We start from the raw sequence: 21,541 nt of genomic DNA, 5'->3' as shown, positions 1-21,541 counted from the left end.
AGCAGAGAGTGGACCTTCACCCCTCAGCGCCCCTCAAGAATGAGGAGAAAGACAGAAGAGGGATCTGTCAACAGCAAAGCCCACTATCAATTCCTGCAGAATAAAAACAGCATCTGGGTAAAAAATAAAGTCTAACCTTTTTTTTTTCTTTTTTCCTTTGGTCTTAGTCTGGTTTCACTTGCTCATGGGGGTCTGTATGCAGAGGCCTTGACCCAGCACTTCAGACCTGAGTTCCTAGTGCTAAACGGTTGCACTCAATCCCGTAAACCAAGATGGCAGCAGCACCGGGCTGTGTGCAGAGATGTTGCACTCAGGACTACACACTGGAGCATGAGTGGCACAGCTGTGCCCGCCCCAAGAGAACTCCGCCCCCTCCCCACCCCACTGACAGAACCCTTTAAAGCAGCCCCACCCACAGAGTGTGGAGGAGAATGTGTGCTCTAGAGTGCACGCTTACAGTCCTCCACCTTTAAATCAAAGAATAAAGCCTTCCTTTGCTTCTAAACCAAACTTGTTTTTGTTCTACTGGTGGTGCGAGCACGACACTGGGCAGGAGGATCCTTGTTGGAGACCCACTTGGGAGGGTCAGTGACACAGTGGTCTTCCCCAGAGTCAACTCCCTCAATCATCCTCCACTTCCCAAACCATCTCACCTGACTCAAAACATGCTATTTTAATTTTACTTTTTTAACCACACCTATGGCAGCTGAATCCCAGGGACGGCGGAGCCTGGTGGGCTGCCGTCTATGGGGTCGCACAGAGTCGGACACAACTGAAGTGACTTAGCAGCAACATGGCAGCTGCTGATCACACCAGCTGCCACAGCAGATGTCTGGAATCACACGTCAGAATGGCGATGGTTGAGCTGAGAACCCTCTCTACTATACTGTTTCTGGCTGAATGGAGGGGAGCAGCACAGAGCCACCCACAGTGAAAAGCTTGCGTAACTCACATTCCACTGTAACCTGTACGTGCCTAACGCCAAGGAATGAGTATGGATTTTTCTTCACAGCTCCATTAGCAGAAACATCGCATTACTTCAAGTCAAATAAAATCCAACCCTTAAGCCCTTGGGCTCCATGTTGATGGGAAATTCAATCTGAGTGATTCTGAGAGTCCTCCCACTCCCTAGATTCATACCCAACCTCCAAATAAAATCCTCAATTCTTGCTGAAGTGACTGTTTAAACCTGTGTCCTTTTTGAAGACAAGTAGTGCTTCCATGCTGCTCAGATCTTAGGCTTTCTTTTGAAAGTCATGATCCAAGTGTTCTTGGAGATTCCATAAGCTCTTCAGGGCACTGGGCAGAGGTAAAGCTGACAGCCTTGTCAACTATGGGACTTGGCAAACCCCCTAACACTTAACCCAGTTGTGGTGGTAGATAGCACCCTTGAAGAGATAAATAAAATAAGACCATTAGGCTGAGACCTTATCCAATCTGATTGGCGCTCTTCTAAGAAGTGGAGATCAGGACACCCACACAGAAGACCATGTGAAGACACAGGGAGAAGACAGCCATCTACGAACCAAGAAGAGAGTCCTCAGAAGAAACCCACCCTGGCGACACCTTGATCTTGGACTTCAAGCTTCCAGAACTATGAGAAATAAATTTCTGTTGTTTAAGACTCCCACCCTGCAGTCCTTTGTTATGACAGCCCCAAAGAATTACCACACTTGGTGACTCACTTCTAATGAGTGAGTGAGAATGCAGTTAAAGTGGCACAGCAGGACTTCCCAGGCTAGGTTAGGAAAAGTGGTGCAGCTCTGCCTGGCTCTCCCTCCCATGATGCTCTGCCATGGAAACTCCACGTGGTGAAGAAGAGGCCCAGGCCACAGGAAGAGGTGCAGGTGTGCTGGCTGGAAGCCCCAGCCAAGGCCCCAGCTGGCAGCCAGGCATGTGAGTGAACAAACCATAAGAGGATTCCAGCCGCCCCAGCAGAGTAGAGAGAACAAGACACTGTTCACACCCAGCCATGGCCAAACTGCCAATTCATGAGCAAAATAAATGTTACTGTTGTTCTAAGTCACCAAGTTTGGGGATGTTTCTTTGAGCAGCAGTAGATTAAAAACAAACAAAACAGTCTTGATATATCAGCATCTTCTGCCTCTCTAGTTTGAAGGAATACTTCCTGTCTCCTCCCCATTTCCAAAGATCCCGTAAAATCTTCAGTTTGACTTTAGCAAAACAATGTGGCTTCTCTTTCCAAGGAGTAAGGATGGGAGGAGGAGAGCCTTATGCCAACCAGCTTTTCTTATTAATTCACATTAATACAGCAATATGAATGCTCTCCATATGTCACTTTTTCAATTTTATGTGGAGGGTTAGATCTGCATAAGTAAGCAAGTTATTTCATTTTATATTAATACAGTGGTGATCAATAAATACAGGGTTCCCTCTGGCTGCTTCTGCTCTTGATTGATGCCAGCCTTGAGTTTATATTCAGTACTCTGCCACATCCTCCAAAACAAACCCAGGTCTCCATACATTTGGAAATGAATGCAGGTTAAGTTGAATTGGAGGATGGAGAGGGGTTTATATCACACACTGCACAGGACACCTGTTAGTCTTCCACAGACATCACTAGTTCCTCTCCCCAGTCTTCCTGCAATCTATTCCCTCTACCCAGGTACCATGTCACCAAGACTCTTGTCTCTGTCTCCACCTCCACCCCATCATTGAAATTTTACCTCCCTTCTGTTAGTGTATTACACTAACAGAATAAAAATTCTGTATTACAGAATAAAAATCCCTGGGCAGCCAAATAGGAACAGCGATGTCCCTGAAGCATGCCCCCGAGGCTTTCATCTCATTCTAGCACGCCCCAATCTCATTTTCATGCTGTTACTCATGTTACTTGTTTCTTTCCCTTGGCACTCATGGAAATTGGCAAGAGTTACACTGTTTTCTCTTTGCTGCTCTGAAGAATGCAACCATGGCAGCCCTCCCCCAAAGTCCCAGATGCCAAAGTCAATAAGCAGGTGGAGAACCCAGAGCCAGTCACCCTGAATATGACATCCTTGGCCTGCTATGGCAGAAGCCTTACCTGCAAAAGGTGCACAGCCCACAGTTCCCAAATAGTAAGGAGCTGGCAATTCCCTAGCAGTCCAGTGGTTTGGGCTCCACGCAAGCCACACTGCACAGCCAAAAAAAAAGAAAAGAAAAGAAAAGAAACAGCAAGGAGCCAAGGCAGACACAAGAGGAAATGCTCCCAGTGTGTCCATCCTTATATTATTTGCCAGATACTGAGTATTGGAGCCTAGCCCTTACCCCAGAGATAGGCAAACTATAGCAATCATGCCTGGGTGGGGGCACCATAGATGCTGGTTGCGGAAAACCAACCACCTCCCAGATAGATGTAAGATGTAATAATTATAACAGGAATTCACAACTATTAATACCATTATTTCAGCACTTACTATGCAATAGGCATCAGGCCAAGCACTTTATGCACTATCTTAATGAATATTCAAAACAACTTTATGAGGCAGGAACTCCCATTTCAACCCACTCCAGTATTCTTGCCTAGAAAATCCCATGGACAGAGAAGCATGGTGGGCTATGGTCCAGGGAGTTGCAAAGAGTCAGACATGACTGAATGACTGAGCATGCACGCACTCCCATTTCACAGATGACAAAACTAAGGCTCAGAGAATGTTAAGTGGCTTATTTAAGACTACAGAGCTAATGAAGTCAGGTAACTAATGAAAAAATAAGGAGAGGCCCTTGTCTCTTATCAAAGGCATCCAGCCCAAGAGGGCAGGGACCATCATGCCCCCCCACAAGAACAGCTACCTTTCCTGAGTACATGTGTGTGGACCATTCAAGATGAGGTCTCTCATCTATTGTTCACATCAACCCTAGGAGGAAGATGCGCTCACCATTGTCATCTTACTGATAGAAGATTTTAAACAGGAAATGATGTGGCCTAATTTATATTGTCAAAGATCCCTCCAGCTCTTTGCCCAGATCCCTAAAGTCACTTCCTGCTGTGTGATACATGGAGGCAAAAGTAAAATCATGGAAAGAAAGCAGTTACAGGGTTTATAATCATACAGGTGATGAGGTATTAGTAGCAGGAGCTGACGAGATTGATGAGAGATGCATGGTAGAGCTGGAAAACACAGGATTTCTGATCACTTGGATGGGGGTTAGAAACAACAAAGACACTGAGGATGTTTTCTGGGTTTTTGAACCAAGCACATGTGGAGTCAACTGCAGTGGGTTCAACCAGTGGGATGGAATCAAGAATGCAGGTATGGACAGGTAAGGGCAAGAGGTCTGTGAGTCATCCAGATGGGCTTACAGGTGGCTTTTTAAGGTAGATGGGTTTTAGGAGTCACTCTTCCATTTCAGTGAAGAAAACTCTGAAACATTCCTCCTCGACTTTATCACACACATGTAGATGAGTCATTTTCTATTTCTTTCCCTTGTTTTAATGCCACTCTCTGAAGAATGCTTACTAATTTACCCAAATCCCTACAGGTCACTTCTCATCATCTTTAGACGTCAGTTTACATTGCTTTACCAGTGGAACTTTCTGCAGAATTTAACATACAACATTAAAGCTGGCCTTCCCAGAGTTGATGGCATAGTCCATCCAATCATTCATGCCTGAGAACCAGGCTCACCTTCTCATATGACTCTATTAGGTGTAGTGGTGCCCCTGCCTCTGTGTAAATGCAGCACGCCCTGGTGAGAGGGCCCATTTCCCATTTCACCACAAGCTCACCAGCACTGGGTATTAACATCTTTGCCAAGTGAAAAGTGAATTATATTTTAATTGGCATTACAAAACAAATCTTTTATAATGCAAAGCACAGTATAAACTCAAGTCCAGCACATAAACTTAGCTAATTTGCACACAGTCTGCATGATGAGAATTTTTAGGATTACAGGGATAAAGTGGCATTTGCTGGGCACTTGCTAAGTACTTGCTAAATCTCTTATAATTCAAGGATATAGTAATTCTGATACTAAGCTTGTGCCATCTCTGTAACTTAGCCTTTTGCTGTCTTTGAGGCAGTAAATCTATAACACCTTTTACCTCTGTTATTAACAAATAACGTATACTAAGAAGCTTTCTCATATCATGTAGAAGGACTGAACTTTCAGTCCCACCCTTACTAGCACGGGCATGTTCCCCTTGTGTATGCGTGCATGTGTGCTAAGTCACTTCAGTCATTTCTGACTCTGTGTGATCCTCTGTACTGCAGCCTGCCAGACTCCTCTGCCCATGAGAGTCTCCAGGCAAAAGTACTGAAGTGGGTTGCCATCTCCTTCTCCAGGGGATCTTCCTGACCCGGAGATCGAACTCGCCTCTCTTCTATCTGCCTGCACTGGCAGGCAGATTCTTACCACTAGCACCACCTGGGAAGCCCCTTTGTTTATGAGGTGTGGTTTTAGTCCGCTGTATTAATCCAAAAGCTTGTTGATGCTCTTAATCCTGGAGGTCCTTCAAGAGGTGAACAGAAATCAGACATGTGGGAAAGTTTAAAAATATCCTCTAAGGGGAAAACCAGATTCCAGAGCTTGGGAAATTAAGTTTGTTTAGAGCACAGTAACTCTAGAATGAAATCTGAATGCGGGCTGAAAATGGCTGAGGTGGGAAGGTGGGACATTTCCTACAGTGAATTAATCACTCCCACGGCAGAACATGTTGCATACACAGTAAACAATGAGAGATTTGTTCAGCTTGTGTACCACTTCAGTAGCTGGAGCAGTTGAGAAATAAGGTTGGAGTTAGATTTAGAAGAGAGTGACAATTTGGTTTTCCAATTTCAGGTGTTTTACTTCTAATAGAATAGTTAAATCTGAACGCAGTTACAATAGGCATCGAAGCAAGAGTTTTGGTAAGAGTGAGGGAAACGTTATTTTGTTTTGAAAGGATAATAAAGCTGTCAATAGTTTTAAGAGATTAAAAAAATTTTTGGTGCAGAGTATAGAGTGTTATTATATTGGCTCAGAAGGTAAAGAATCTGCCTGTAATATAGGAGACCCAGGTTCGATCCCTGGGTCAGGAGGATCCCCTGGAGAAGGGAATGCCCACACACTCCAGTATTCTTTCCTGAAGAATCCCATAGATGGAGGAGTCTGGCAAGTTACAGTCCATGGGGTCACAAAGAGTCAGACATGACTGAGTGACTAACACCTTCTCTTTTCACTTTCATAGACTATTATACATCCTGCATATCTATATACTCTGATAAGCAGTTTGTATATCTCAATTAGTCCTCACAATTAACCCTCTGTGGTAGCTGTTGTTACTGTCTTATTTTCAGACAAGGAAGCAGATGATTAGAGATATGAAGAAACTTGCTCCTGGACTTATAGTTACCACAGAGGGTTAATTGTGAGGACTAATTGAACCAGCGTTTCCCCACTGCTGAGGCTGGTGACAGCATTTAGAGCCTCAGTCCGCCTTCTGTCACTGAGGCATGATATGTCCTTTCTGCTCATCTTTAAAAGGTTGAAAATTCACTTGGTTGGGAGAGGGAAGAGAGAGAGATGAAGGGGAAAGCAAAAAAGGAAAGAAGGTGAAACTCTCGATCAACAGTGAGCTGTGCAAATGTTCCACACTCTGATGATTCTCAGTAAAGATATTTCTTCAAGTGAATTCTGGGCAAGTCAGTCACTGGCTGCGGGTGTCAACCTAAGCCTGATCACTTTCCACTCCTTGGAAGTCTTCGGAAAAAGAATGACACTGGTCATCTCTTAAGAGCTAGAGAATGTGTCATATTTGGGGTCAGCATTCAGCTCCTACTTTCCTGACTTGCCTTTCCTTTGTCCTGTCCCTGTCACTTGCCAGCCAGCAGGTGGGCAGCTTGCTGCAGCAACATCTACAAGCACCCTGGGGCTGCTCAGGGTGGAGGCTCAGCACCCAGCAGCAGAACTTCACTGAAGTTGGGGCAACAAGATCTTTGGTTTTCTTTAGATCTCAAGTCTGGGGGAAGAGTCTCTGCTTGTTAACCAATGCCATGCATCAGAGAGTAGAATTCTTGGGAATGAGAATTACTGTTCTGTTACCTGTTCTATAAAAACTGGCCAGGAATTTTGCACTGTTTTCTCAAAGATACATTTAAGATTGATCTTAATTTCCGATAAAGCAGGCAACAGTTTCTGTTTTATTTCAAGGGTAATAGGAAGGCATTCCTTATTCCTCCAAACAGTTCTTTTTTCCCCAAAGCCCATCAAAGAAGTCTGACTTGCTCCCATTATCAATTCAATCCTTTAGAATAAGCTCTGACCTCTTTGAATATACAAAGCCATTGATGGAGATATTCCATTAAATCTCTATATCCTACTAGGAACATCCATCATCAGATTGATCATTTTAATTATTCACTCAATCAGGAGGAAATCACCTTGAGTCTCTGTGACTCCATGTTCTCAGCCTGGAAGTAGGAATAACAACTGTTACAAAGACTGGATGGGGCACACCCTACGTTCAGGGCACCATGCCTGGTACAAAGTTACTGAATCAGTGGCAGGTGGCGATAGGAATGCCAGGAGCAGCAGTAGGAGTTACTATTGTCTATATGGGAAGAGATGAGGAAAGATCAGACCATACTGTACCTTTAACGGAAAGGTATGTTCAGAGGAAAAGAAGAAGACAAAGTCATCAACTAGGCCATTTTGATGAGAGCTGATCCTGGTGACTATGTGGTAAATAGAGTGACAATGATACCAACCACTAACAATACATGCTAGGTTCCAGGCACCTTGCTCCTCACACTGAATTCATATTTTTTTGATCCTCATAAGACTCAGTGAAGTAGGTTGTACTAATATTCTCCATATATGATTAAGGAAACTGAAGCTTAGAGAATGAGGCAGCCAACCAGGAAGCAGGAGAGCCAAGAGCCAAACCAGCCCAGTCTGTGGGCCAAACCAAAGTCCAAGTAGTAAACTCTGCATTGCCCCCTGGGAAGAACACTGGTTTTGAGCAGCCCATTCTTCACCCTATTAATACAGAGGAGAGTGAGGGGCTGAGGCAGGGAGGGCTCTCTCAGCTCTTCTCTCTTCAGGGTCTGGAGATCATGGCTCTGCAGTGAGCAGGCAAGCCCTGGGCCAGGCAGGGCCAGATCTGAAGCCCTGCTATCTCCTTCATTTCATCAGGCTGCTGGGCAGCCAAGCACAGGAAATTAAAAGCAACTCATAGATCATAAAGCAAGGCACCAAACGATCTCAGACAAAATCTGTCTCCCTTCCCTCCCTCTTCTCCCTCCTATGAGAAGCTGGCTCTTAGCAGTTGGCTGCTGAACTTCTGCAGAGAGCCAAACTGTTCTAGTTGTCAGTACCCCAGAGGCAAAGGAGGCTCTGCCCTCAGAGGGCTCTGAGTCAAAATGCCAGGACCTCACAGTGACAGCATTAGTATGTGTATATGTGTGTGTGTGTGTGTGTGTGAGAGAGAGAGAGAGAGAGAGAGTGTGTGTGTAAGCACGTGCATTGTGGAAGGAGATATAGGAAAGAGTGGCAGCCTTTATGGGACAAACTGAGCTCAGAGGTAAAGGGAAGCCCAACTTCTAACTTATTCCTTCTTCCAGGGTTGCACTTTGTACCCTGTGCTTATGTTCATTATTTTCACAAACGATACATACAGCAGCAACATCTCCTAGCTAAGATACCCTGTGACTGTGGACATTTGCTACTTCTGCTTGCCCAGCATCCCTTCTGAGTTTTGGCTAAAGTACCCCCATTTCCTTTTTAAAAAAATTTTTTTCATGTGGACCATTTTTTAGAGTCTTCATTGAATTTGCTACAATATTGCTTCCTTTTTTATGTTTTCGTTTTTTGGCCATAAGACATGTGGAATCTTAGTTCCCCAACCAAGATCAACCCTGCATCCTCTGCACTGGAAAGCAAAGTCTAAACCACTGGACCACCAGAGAAGTCCTCCAACTTTCTCTTCTTTGAAAAGTTTCCTCTCACTCGCTCACGGTCCTGAGAAGATGGTCAATGATGACAATCAATGACTCCACATTACTTCAGCCGAGCAGGGGGAAGGGTGGTGGCCCACGGGACCCAGACTCCTCCACAGGATTTCTTCTCCCTGAGGTCTGATCTTGGTGGGAACCTCTTTAGCCTGGCAAAAGGCTGGGCTGATTCACCCACATGGGGATGCCCTGAAGAAGTACCCTCCGGTTCCTACTCAATGTGACCTGACTATTCAACTTTCTCTTCAGTTCTGTGAGCAATCCAGGATGCCCTTAAAAAAATCCTTTAATTGCTTTTTAGCCAAAATCCATTTCTGTTTCTTAAAACCAAGGAACCCTAGTGAATCCCTTTGCTTTTTGAATGTCAAATAAAAATTATGAGATTCCAACCTACATGTGATGCATGATCCTTATCCCTGCCCACCTTTCTGAGGATATCCTATTGCCTCTTGTCTTGATCATCTGTTTCTATTGAATTCTTTTAGTTGATGGATAATATCAGCATTCTGTTTGGGCTGTTTGTACCAATACAAACAAGAAACTCAGCACTTTCCTTGTAATTTCTTTCTTTTTTCCCCCTACCAAGACCCACTTATACAGGGATGTGTGTGTGTGTGTGTGTGTGTGTGTGTGTGTGTTTGTATTTACTGAAGACAAAGAAGTTTTACAGCACTAATACACACATCAAAAAAAAATGCAATCAAAAATTATATATCCCTATTCTTAAAATTCTACTAATGCACATCTCAAGCTCCAATATTCCCCGGCTAGAGTCCTCTCCCTTCTGTTTCCTATCTCCTTTCAAATTCTCTCATGCAAACTGCCTATTTATTTTTATGGAAAAAAAAATCAGTTCTATCTTTACCACTTTATCTCCCACCAACTTTGTCCTCAGGGTCTCAAGATAGTTTTCCTCCAAAAGGGAATTCTGGGGCCAGGTGTTAACATAGGTCCACCCTGCTACAATGATTTCTTCAGACAGAATATTAGAATCAGACCAAATGACCTGTTCTGTCTCCTTCCAGTCATAAGAGCAATGAGTCTGGGCTCAGGAAGGGTCACAATCCTTCTTTCTACTTTATTTCATGTTGAAATAGACTGGGCAATCTTCTCTGTAAGAACTCAGGGCTCTTTCAAAGGCCACAATCATTTCTCCCCAGAGGCAGAGGGCCCTGTAAGAGAGGGAAGCTGTAGGAATGGGAGCCACAGATGGGTTGAGGATGTGGCCAGGGACCAGCAGTGATTCCAGACAGGGTAGGTCTCTGGCTGGTGCTTGCCTTCTCCCTCTGATGAATCTTTCCCATGTTATTTTGTAAGCAATAAAGCTGGGACACATGGTGGGGGCTTGATTATATACAGAATTAGCACAATCATTCTCTAGAACTCTTCCTTCTCAATTATCATTCATTCAATAAACACATATTAAATTCCTTCTCTGTACCCAGAAATAGGCACAAAAGCAAAATAAGACCAAGTCCTTGTCCACAAGAGTCTAGGACTCTATTGGGAGATCCATAGGGAAGAAATAGGCAGTTATTCAAAAGTAGGGTAAGTTCTGGGTAATAGCTGTTGAGCATCCTTGATGTGCCAGGCTTTGTCAGTTACTTGAGATTCAAGGGAAATAAGACATATCTCTAAAAACAAAATCTGTGAGTTTGCTTATGTGTTGGGTGCCTGGAGGACAGGGAAAGTGGGCAGGAAAAAATTCACAAACATCTAACACAATGTCAAGCACACAGAATCATTCAGTAAATACTCATTAAGTGAATGTTGACTAAAAAGTTACAGAATACGATATATGCTATAACAGAAACAAAAGGGTATTGTGGCTAATTGCTTGGAAATCAGAGCACACCTTAAAAAATGTAATGGCACCTGAATCTTGCTTGAGCAGGAACTGTGTTGAGAGGAGCATGAAGTTTGGTGGGGGTGATGGAGGGATGAATTTGAAAAAAAAAGTCTGGGGCTATGTTGCTGATGACTTGTATGACATCTTAACAATTGAGAAACAATCAGTCCTATGTTTCAGGCCAAGCTGGGAGTAATTGCTGCCTCTGTGTACCTGTTTTTACAGTGTAAAGTGGAAGGCACCACTCATCCACTAGATAACAGAGTAGACAAGAACATAGGGTTTAGAAGCAAGCAGACCTGATTGGCTTCAAATTTCAGCCCTGCCACCTTTTTAATAGCAATATGCTGGGCAAGTAACTTAACCCCTCTGAACTTCAATAATTTAATCTCCAAAACAAGAATCACAACACCCCCGCCCCAGAGCAATGCTCTAAAAGATCAATAAGGTAATGTACCATAAAAGAGTACCTGGCTTAGAGTCAGTACTTTTGAAATGGTTGTTTTTTTTTTTATTATCACTACTATAACAATTATTACTATTGTCATTCTGTTTGGAAATAATGCTGCTTCTCATTCATGCTCTACTGCCTACAAAGAGAGTTAACTGTGAGGCCCACCTTTTCCAGATTGATCATCTCAGTTGAGCAAGTGAATTTAGATTAATCATTTGATGAGAGGTGTGATTACTCACCAAGAAAAGGCCTCCAAGCTCATGTGACCCAAGTTCCCTCAATTTACCAGAAGGAGACTGAGCCTTGGCCCTAGTCCCACAGCTGCCTAGAGAGAACTGGGCGAATCCCAGACCTCTATCCTCTGGGTGCAGTTGACTGCCTCCAGGTTAACTCTGTTGCTGGGTATACAAGGCCAAGATTAAAATCAGCTTCAAATGTCAGCCCTGCAAAGCCAAGTCCTCCTCACCAAACCCTCTCTGTGGGGGGCTGTTTTTCCTTCACTTTCTCTGCAGCCCCTACAGGCATCTGCTGGGTGTCTGAGAACAGACTCTGCTCCTGAGCCCTGCTGACCGCACAGGAGGAGGTGAGAGGCCTCTCTCTACCAGTGTCAGCTTACAGTGGGGAAAAGGCCTGGGGACACAGCCAGAGACAGGCTGACACCAACAGTGTTACTGCTTCCCCAGGCTCTCACTCCAGCAGAGGCGGCTGGCAGGTCAGCCTCCCCACCGGATGGACCTGTTTCTCACCACAGGCCTCAGCGGTTGCTCTGGAGTCAGCCAACCTCTGGCAGGTGCTCAGGCTCCTATGGCTCCACGGAACCCTCCACTTTGTCTAGGGTCACCACTCTCCTCTGGAAGAGAAGCCCGAGGGGAGTCCCTCAGCAGGACAGAAAAAGCCCGGCTTTTTCAGGAACTCCCCCAGCTCTCCAAACCCTTCACTGAGGGCTCAAATGGCCTGGACAAGCCAAGTGAAGTGCCAGGCTGCTATTCTGTCCCTTTTGTGAGACTCGTGAACTTGCTATTCCACAGGATAAATACAATTTCTTGTGCAAAAGAGGTTATTTTCTACATTGCAGTTTCCTAACCTGGTGGCTCAGACAGTAAAGACTCTGGCTGCAACACAGGAGACACTGGTTCAATCCTTGGGTTGGTCGGGAAGATCCCCTGGAGAAGGGAATGGCTACCCCCTCCAAGATTCTTGCCTGGAGAATTTCAGGACAGAGGAGCCTGGCAGGCTACAGTCAATGGGGTCGCAAAGAGTCAGACATGACTGAGCCACTTTCAATCACGCATCCACAACTGGCCCAACGTAACGGATAGCAAGGCTATAACCTGGCCACAGTCCAGGTCAGAGTCAGTGGACTAGCCAGTAGGACTCTTCTGCAGTGAACAGTGACTGACCGACCAAATCAGTCAGATCCTCCTTCATGCCCTACTTTATTCCTGTATACATGCTGGGACCTTCTATGTTCCAGGAACTACATTAGTTTCCAGTGATACAAATGGAGAAGTGGCTTTGTAGCCCTAGATAATTTTGCCCTTAACAGGAATTCAATTTATAACTCTATTCCTTATCAGCAACTTTGACTGGCTGTCAGATTTTATGGTGACATACACACAAGTCTCATTTATAAGGTAGCCATTACTTTATAAACAGACAAATAAATTTATCAGAAGCCTTGATTTCAAGGAGCAGAAACTGAACCCAATCTGGCTTAAGGAAAAATCAGAATGATCTGGCTCATATCTTAGAAGGTCAGGACTAGAGTATCCTCAATCAAATGAGATCATTTCTCTCTCCCTCCATCCTCCTTCACCCCATCTCTCAGCTCCCTGCTTCTCTCCATGTGTTGGGTTAATTCTATCCTAAGATGTAAGACCTTTATCCACACAGCAGGAGACATGGCACAGACAACTGCAGACTTCAGTTCAGATTAGCAACACCCAAAGAGAAACATTTCTCTCTCCCAAAACCGACATGTAAAATTCAGGAGGACAGCAATACTAAACCAAACTTGGATCACGCGGCCACTACTGAGTCTATAAGAAGGGAATGAGCTATGATGATTGGTTGAGCTTTGGTCACATGATTCTCCTTAGCCCCTCCTAAAACCAGATGCTGAGAAAGAGGAACAGTTCTTGAAAGAAGGGAGTAAGCTCTTTCCATGGGAGATGGAGCAGATGCTGAACAGGTTGGAGAGGAGTGGGCAGGGGAGACATGGTAACATGTCTGTATACCAGAAAGAATAAAAAGAAAAGGCTGTGTTGTATAGAAGAAAAAACAGGGAAGGCTTCACCAAAGAGTAGTTAGCTTTAAGTTTGTTTGTAATGGCCAGTTACTTTAGAATATGGAAAGCATGAATATATTTTAAAATATATAATGGATTGGCAACTTTTATAGGATGTATAACTATGGTGATTCATCACACAGCTAATTCCCAAAGTGACCAAGGACAAACCAAATAAATATCTTTTGGGGGAAGGAAGAGATTCACATTCATTGAATATCTACTGGGATGCTGGGCATTGTACCTCCACATTATTCATAAAGCTATAGGGTCATCCTATGAGGCAGGTGCTATTTTTTCCCTCCAATTACAGGAGAGGGAACTGATACTCAAAGAAATTTAAAAAAAAAAAAATCATCTCACTGAAGGCTCCATAGCAAGCAAGCAGTAGAGCTGGGATGTGAACTCAAGTTTATCTGAGTCCAATGCTTGTGCTCTTTCCACAAGTCAGTTCTGCCAGCCAAAGGCAAAATATAGCCAGATGAAAGGGTGGAGGGGCAAACAATGAGTCCCTCCTCTATTTATAGACAGAGAACAAAACCAGACAGCCCCAAAAGGCAGAAGTGCCAAGAAGAGAAACAACTTTTCCAGGTCCTTCATGAGGACATTCTTTGCTCCCAAAATGGAGATGGCACTCAAAAGTAAGATTACACATTATGAAGTGTTGCAATGGGTAGGAGAATGTGGCCAACAAAAAACAATCGTTTCAGTGACTCAGGGGTGATCAGTTCAGTCTAGTTCAGTTCAGTCACTCAGTCGTATCCGACTCTTTGCGACCCCATGTATCGCAGCACGCCAGGCCTCCCTGTCCATCACCAATTCCCAGAGTTCACTCAGACTCACGTCCATCGAGTCAGTGATGCCATCCAGCCATCTCACCCTCTGTCATCCCCTTATCCTCCTGCCCCCAATCCCTCCCAGCATTGGAGTCTTTTCCAATGAATCAACTGTTCGCATGAGGTGTCCAAAGTATTGGAGTTTCAGCTTCAGCATCATTCCCTCCAAAGAAATCCCAGGGCTGATCTCCTTCAGAATGGACTGGTTGGATTTCCTTGCAGTCCAAGGGACTCTCAAGAGTCTTCTCCAACACCACAGTACAAAAGCATCAATTCTTCGGCGCTCAGCCTTCTTCACGGTCCAACTCTCACATCCATGCATGACCACAGGAAAAACCATAGCCTTGACTAGACGGACCTTAGTCGGCAAAGTAATGTCTCTGCTTTTGAGTATGCTATCTAGGATGGTCATAACTTTTCTTCCAAGGAGCAAGCATCTTTTAATTTCATGGCTGCAGTCGCCATCTGCAGTGATTTCGGAGACCAAAAAAATAACATCTAACACTGTTTCTACTGTTTCCCCATCTATTTCCCATGAAGTGATGGGACCAGATGCCATGATCTTCATTTTCTGAATGTTGAGCTTTAAGCCAACTTTTTCGCTCTCCTCTTTCACTTTCATCAAGAGGCTTTTAGTTCCTCTTCACTTTCTGCCATAAGGGTGGTGTCATCTGCATATCTGAGGTTATTGATATTTCTCCTGGCAATCTTGATTCCAGCCTGTGCTTCTTCCAGCCCAGCGTTTCTCATGATGTACTCTGCATAGAAGTTAAATAAGCAGAGTGACAATATATAGCCTTGACGTACTCCTTTTCCTATTTGGAACCAGTCTGTTGTTCCATGTCCAGTTCTAACTGTTGCTTCCTGACCTGCATACAGATTTCTCAAGAGGCAGGTCAGGTGGTCTGTATTCCCATCTCTTGAAGAATTTTTCATAGTTTATTGTGATCCACACAGTCAAAGGCTTTGGCATAGTTAATAAAGCAGAAATAGATGTTTTTCTGGAACTCTCTTGCTTTTTTGATGATTCAGCAGATGTTAGCAATTTGATCTAAAACCAGCTTGAACATCTGGGAGTTCACGGTTCATGTACTGCTGAAGCCTGGCTTGGAGAATTTTGAGCATTACTTTACTAGCGTATGAGATGAGTGCAACTGTGCAGTAGTTTGAGCATTCTTTGGCATTGCCTTTCTTTGGGATTGGAATGAAAACTGACCTTTTCCAGTCCTGTGGCCACTGGTGAGTTTTCCAAATTTGCTGGCATATTGAGTGCAGCACTTTCACAGCATCATCTTTCAGGATTTGAAATAGCTCAACTGGAATTCTGGCCTGCAAAAAGCCACCTCAGTGGAGGAGTGTGTCTGGACCCCCTATTTAAAAGGAATTATAGCATAACTGGTTGAGACATGGAGGTTTCAAAGGCTGACCTCCTTATTTGAGAAATTTGGCAATAAATGTGAAGATATCTGCATGTATAAATATTATAAGGAAGCAATGACTGAAGAATAAGGATTTAAAAAATCAGATTGTGATAGGGTACAGTGGTAAAAAATCTGGAGACACAGATTTGATCCCTGGTTCAGGAAGATGATCCCCTGGAGAAGGAAATGGCAACCCACTCCAGTGTCCTTGCCTGGAAAATTCCAAGGACAGGGGAGACTAGTGGGCTACAGTCCATGGGTTGCAGAATCAGACACAACCTACCATCACACATGAACCTTATTTACCGACAGAAAAGTAGGAAGGACAAGCCATTAACAACAGAAATAAAAATCTGAATTAACTTGACCAGCTGAAACTGTAGACCAAGAACACAATGAGTCTGGCAACACAGTTCTTTATTGGTTTGTCTTCGGATACTATTTTCCAGTCCTTTCCTGTGGGTACCAGGTGCAGCCTCCTACCACATAAGGTATCATATAAACTGTCCAGCCTTTCGTTAACACTTTATTCCATTGGATGCAATAGTTGATTGATCTGGTATGACTCAAGCCAAGTCAGCCTGTCCCTCTCTGGGACTGACATGTGGATTATGGAGAGCAGTCCTCTCTTTCCCCCAGGTTAAGCTGAGATCATATAGCAAGAAACAGGCTCAGGCAGCTTCCAGTATCATCAACCCAGATAAGGCAGGCCCAAGACAAAAGAGACCTGCTCTCCCTCAGTAATCACACATTAAATCCAAGAGAAGGCATGTGAAGGGAGCCCTTTTTTCAAAAAAATTTTTTGTTTTTTATTGAAGGACAATTGCTTTACAGAATTTTGTTGTTTTCTGTCAAACCTCAACATGAATCAGCCACAGGGAGCCCATTTTTAAGTAAAAGAAAATGAGACCAGCCCAGAGAAGGAGACAGACAGACAATATCCTTCAAAACTCTGAATTCAACCATATTTCCACTTGATCCTAGACTCTTCCCACTTTTAAAAGAGAATTTGAATTGGGCTTCTGTAACAACCAGAGTGGGCTTCCCTGGTGGCTCAGACAGTAAAGAATCTGCCTGCAATGCGGGAGACCCATAAAGCTCACCAACATTAACTCTCAGCAATTAACAGGGTGGGGTGCTCTGTGAATAGAAATGAAAATTACGACCTGCCAGAGCCACTGATAATGAATATAATTAAAAAAAATAATAAAGACAGGGTCCCTGTCCTCAAGGAGTTCACAGTTGTGGCAAGTTCTTTTGCTTTCCTGCTATAAATAGGAACCTGCTCAGAAATGTGTGTACTATTAAAGTATGGGCGGGGAGTGAGGAGGGGAAGAAAGGAAATCGTATGTAGTTGCAATCCTTTTCCAAAACAAAAATAGTAAAAGCCAAGCTAACGACTGAACTTGACAAATACACAGAGAAACAAGAGGAGCGGTGCAGAGGACTTTGTATGGGAGACACAGCAGCTCCCCGGGAGCCCCTCACAGGGCTTCCAGAAGTCTCTTCCCTCTCACCCATCTCCTCCTCTTTGGGGGCTCCCTTGTCCTCTAGGCTGTGAGGGTCCCTCTGCCCTCCTTCCTGAGTTCCCAGAAAACCAGTTCTATTCATCCCCATGGGCAGCTAGAGGAGGTTGAATCAGATTCCCTTGAGGAAGGGACTTCAGATCCCTTCATCAGAAACCCAACAAATTTTTCTTTACCTGATAAAGTCATCTTTCCTCTTACAGTACCTCTTCTAGGAAGAAGTATTACTCCATTTTACCAAAATCAAATATTGCTCTATTTTACCCAAAGAAGAGAGTTAGAAAAAAGAAGAGACTTGGAGAGGGATAAATATGTAGGATTGTCCTTAGAAGTCTCCCTAAGCAGACCACAAAGTGAATTCTAGGCAGTCCCCTCTCCCTGCCTCCACAAAACAATGCCAGCTCTTATGCTTGGCACATCACTTACAAACGATAAGGTCACACTTTATACCTGATATGTAATATTTATAAAATCCTACTACAAATATTTGAACATGTAAAAGACTTACAATAAAGGGAGGTTTTCAACTGATAGATTTCACTGGGTTATAGAATGATTTTCAAACTCAAAGACTCCTGCTCTGTCTCATATAATAAGGATAAAACTTTCCTGGTAGGCCATTTTGCAGTGTGTTTCAAAAGCCTTGAAAATGTTCATATTTTTACTTTTTTTATTTTATACTGAATTATAGATGATTAACAATGTTGTGATAGTTTCAGGTGGACAGCAAAGGGACCCAGCCATACATATACATGAATCCATTCTCCCCCAAACTTCCCTCCCATCCAGGCTGCCATATAACATTGAGCAGAGTTCCCTGTGCTATACAGCAAGCCCTTGTTGGTTATCCATTTTAAATATAGTAGTGTAGCTTTGTGCAGTGGCAGTATCGTAGCTAATGAGGTTTATCCAAGGTGTGATTATTGCTAATTAAATATAGTAGTGCATACATGTTGATCCCAAATGTTTTCTGATTCAGCGGTTTTAAACCCCAAGCATGGACTCGGGAGTCAGATTGCCTCCACCACTAATCAATCACATGATTTAGCCTCTTGGAGCCTCAGTTTCCTCATCTCTAAAATGAGGGTGATAATAGTAGCTACCTGAAAAGCTCATTGTAAGGATTAAATGAAATATACGTAATGCCTTAGAGCAGTATCCAGCATATGGTTACATACTATATGTGTTAGCTAAGTAAGTGATCAGAGATAGGAGTAGAAATACATCTCAGTATAAGTTCAAACAGCAGAATTTTAGAAAGATGTTTATTAACAGGTAATGGGCTAAATATTTATGGTGCAACCATAAGGTATTAAACCACATAGCCACTTTAAAAAAGACTATGTCTTAGGAGAATATTTAGAGATTTGGGAAGATGTTCATCACATATTGTTAGGCCAAAAAAAAAAAAACAAAATCAGGTTTCAAATAGTGTATAGAGTATGATCCAAATACAAAAATAGAAAATAAAGGAAATACTTCAAAGTGCTATTGGCAAGTATCTCAAAGTTGATGGTTCAGGCTTGCCTGCACATTGGAATCACCTTTGAAATTAAAAAAAAAAAATTAATGATGATACAGGACCCCACCCATAATAATACTGATTTAATCAGTCTGGGATGTTGTCTGGGTCTCAGGATTTTTATTTTCTGTATGTGCTTGGCTTCTTTCTCCATTTTTTTCCCCTGAAATCTTCTAAAATAAACATGAATCCCCTTTAAAACTAGAAATTAAAACCATCAAATGCTATCTAGAAGACATTTCAATTACTCCTGTGAGTAGCTGACTAAGCAGCTGTGCCAGGCCCGGTTTACCAGATTGTTTTCTTCCAGGGAAAGCTGGAGGAAGAAAGACGGGGGAGCTAGAGTTGGCAGAAGCCTGAGAGGAGGCAGATTCAGAGCGTGAGTCACTGCCCTGGAGGACAGACCTGGGAGAGGGCTTTAGATGGAGAGGGGAGGGGATGGGGCTGTAGGAAAAGAGGCTAGACACCTGAGGGGCGGGGGCAGGGCACCAAGAGTCCATGGGCGGCTTCACTAGCTGAGCGACTGTGTGCAGGCAGCTCTGTATTTATGGCCCTTTGGTCTGAGGCCTTGCTCAGTGGCCACTGTGATACTGGGAGTTCATTTATATGTGTCAGCACCATGCTATCTCTTTTACAGCATACACTCTTGATAAGGGCTGAGAGGAGTAGGCACAATGAGGAGAGAGGAAGCAAAGGAAGGTCTAAAACTGCTAAAAAAGGTAACAGACAAGAAAGTCCAGGGCTATTGGTATTTTTATCCCTCCATGTCTAATATTAAATGCTTCGGGTCTAATGATTGAGCTTCTTCAGCCAGTATAGCATATTTTTTTTCACTCATTCAGCAAGTCTTCATTGAACTCTTAGTATGCGCCAAGTCCTGTGCCAAGTACTTTTCATCATTTAATTCTTATCTAGACCTTTAAACAAATGACCCAGGTACTATGATTAGCTTGCCTTGTACAGATGAAGGATCTAATTCTCGAGTAAGTTAATGGCCCAGAATCACCCAGCCAATGTAACTCATCATCAACATCATCAGAATGGATGGCTACCATGTATGAGCACCTACTATGTGCCAGGCACTATGAAGTGAAGTGTTAGTCTTTTAGTCATGTCCGACTCTTTGAGACCCCATGGACTGTAGCCCACCAGGGTCCTCTGTCCATGGAGTTCACCAGGCAAGAATACTAGAGTGGGTTGCCATTTCCTTCTCTAGGGGATCTTTGCAACCAGGGATGAGACTCGGGTCTCCTACATTGGAGACAGATTCTTTACATCTAAGCCACCAGGGAAGCCAGGCACTATTTACTGAGTTTTATATACATTTTCATTAATCACCCCACTCCACTATGAGACACTGATTTACATAGGAGGAAAGTAGGCACAGAGAGGGAAATTTTCCCAGCTTTTAGGCAACAGCAAAGGACTTCTATCCAAAAGTGTCCAACTCCTGACTCTTATTCTTAAGCCTAAATTATGCTGCTCCCACAATTTAGTGACCAAGCTTCAGAAGTCAGACCAGGCTTGATGCCCTAAATAGGCAAGATATTAAAGATACTCACATCAATTAAAGATGTTCACCTGTCTTGGCCTGTTTCTCACTACCTGAGATTGCTACATCCTACAAGTAAATAATGTGATAAGCTGGAAACCTACTCTAATCAATTTGCTTTTTAAAAAAAATCTGTTTTTTAACTACTATTTCAGGCATGTGCCCGTTGTTATCCAAAAATCCATGGCAGAAGAGAATTATGGGAAGATGAAAGAGAAGGCAAGGAAAGGGCACCTGCTGGTTGCCACGGTGAAATGTTCCCAGGAAGCAGAAGACAGTCATTAGCATTCAGTTTAATGGTGTGTTTAGCCCCATCCATAACTGGAAGTGTGTTTACTGTTTCATACTTTCTTTGTAAGAGAGAGCCACAAATCTCATTCTCCATATTGAGAGCAAGTTAATGGTTCGAATTATACATCCACTCGCACTGTTCATCAACCAAAGAATAGGGCAATCAGAGTTACCTGGTTATCCCAGGCTGTGCAAGTGTATACCTCAAACCCTGGTTCCCAGTGGTTATCAATGATCTGGAACTGCTAGGGATATGGCCTAGAGCACCATCCCACTGAAACTGAAACAGGGTCACTTCAAAGAACATTTCAGCCCAATACTTCCCACTGAAATGGCACTTTACAGGCTGTTTATCTACCCGACCCCCTGCAGTGTTATCAAGCTCCATTGCCCACACACTGCAAATGGGGATACTGAGATAAAAGAACACCACCTGCAATGTGAATCAGTCCCTTCCAAGGAGGGAGTAGAAAGGTTCCTAACCACAAGGAATTTGCTAAACCCTTCCTGACCTTATGCTGCTCCAGTGGCCCTCAAGCCTGGAACCCTATCAGAGCCACCTGGGAAGCTCCACCTCCATCCAAGATCAACAGCATCAAAGTTTTTGGGGGGTCTGACCAGGCACCTCTATTTCACGAATGCTTCCCAGGTGATTCAGGTGTGCAGCAGGGAGTAAAAAGCATGGCTTCCATCCCTCCCTGGTCTCTCAATGCCCCTGACTTACACATCTGGCATTTTACTCTCTTTGCCAAATAGACATCTTCATCAAGCCAGAGTTTCCAGGAGACAGTGTTGTTCGGTGCCAAGCAGGCAGCCCCTGAGGCCCAACTGGCCTGGGTTTGAATCCCAGCTCTGCACTAACTGGCTGTG

The 21,541-nt window shown here is 43.7% G+C and overlaps 1 long non-coding RNA gene and 1 pseudogene across 1 annotated transcript in view; one reads left to right on the top strand and one right to left on the bottom strand.

Annotated features, from left to right (window-relative positions):
• The window catches only part of LOC121819669 (uncharacterized), a 575,865-nt gene that overhangs the window by 424,897 nt on the left and 129,427 nt on the right, over positions 1 to 21,541 (bottom strand). The gene's annotated exons all lie outside the window — the stretch shown is intronic.
• LOC114112132 (U4 spliceosomal RNA) lies at positions 18,176 to 18,308 on the top strand (annotated as a pseudogene).

The sequence above is a fragment of the Ovis aries genome, chromosome 5, assembly GCF_016772045.2.
Source record: "Ovis aries strain OAR_USU_Benz2616 breed Rambouillet chromosome 5, ARS-UI_Ramb_v3.0, whole genome shotgun sequence".
NCBI classification, from domain to species: domain Eukaryota; kingdom Metazoa; phylum Chordata; class Mammalia; order Artiodactyla; family Bovidae; genus Ovis; species Ovis aries.
Note: the sequence above shows the minus strand (reverse complement) of the source record. Positions and strands in the feature narration are given on the sequence as shown.